Consider the following 870-nt stretch of genomic DNA (forward strand, 5'->3'; position numbering starts at 1 on the left):
TGGCTACAATATATGATAATCTACAGCCAAAGGAACACCATCTTCCAAAGGGGCACCAGTTACCTACCCCTACTACGGGTAACTTCGAATTTCGCTCCTCTTATATCGATTTAGTGGAGCGGAATCAGTTTGCTGGTCTACCAGATGAGGACCCCTTGAAGCATATGGAAATTTTCACAGACTACTGCTGTTCCATACCTATACCAGCTGGGGTGACTCAGGATGAAGTAAAGGGGTTGATGTTCTTATACTCCTTGAAGGATTCAGCGCGATATTGGTACCGCTACCTTGATAGGGTAGCAACTGGAGTCACGGACTGGACATCTCTAGCATTAGCCTTCTACAAGAAGTACTTCCCACTTTCAAAGACTGACGCCTTGAGAAGTAAAATCACAAGTTTCCAGCAAGGAGCTGATGAGGGTTTTTGCGAAGCATGGGGACGTTTCAAAAGTTTGGTCCGAGCTGTCCCTCACCATGGTTTTCAGCAGTGGTACCTTTGCAATGTATTCTATAATGCTCTATATGATGATTACAAAGTCATCCTGGATGCAGCTGCTAATGGTAGGTTCCAAAACAACACCGGTCAAAATAAAGGTTGGAACACTATTGAGGAGATGGCAGTCCATAGAGCTGAGTTTGGAAGTTCACGTGGAAAGTCACGAAAGCAAAGTGATGAAATGAGTACCGTTGTGACACTCATTACTTCTATCAATACTCGTCTCGAGAAGCTCGAGACGACTGAAGCTTCTAAGGAGAGAGTTGAAATTCCCGTTCAAAACTCAGATGAGATCGAGAAGTTGAGAGAAATGGTCCAACTCCTTTTGGTTCAAGTGGCGAATATGGAAGCAAATGGGATTGAGTCCTCAAAGA

At 44.3% G+C, this 870-nt stretch overlaps 1 non-coding gene across 1 annotated transcript; it reads right to left on the reverse strand.

Annotated features, from left to right (window-relative positions):
• Positions 1–374: 374 nt before the first annotated feature.
• On the reverse strand, positions 375–481 carry LOC141635646 (small nucleolar RNA R71). Its single transcript, XR_012540318.1, has one exon. It is a non-coding gene; the product is annotated as a small nucleolar RNA R71 (small nucleolar RNA).
• Between the last annotated feature and the right edge of the window lie 389 nt (positions 482–870).

Source organism: Silene latifolia, chromosome Y (genome assembly GCF_048544455.1).
Source record: "Silene latifolia isolate original U9 population chromosome Y, ASM4854445v1, whole genome shotgun sequence".
NCBI lineage: Eukaryota > Viridiplantae > Streptophyta > Magnoliopsida > Caryophyllales > Caryophyllaceae > Silene > Silene latifolia.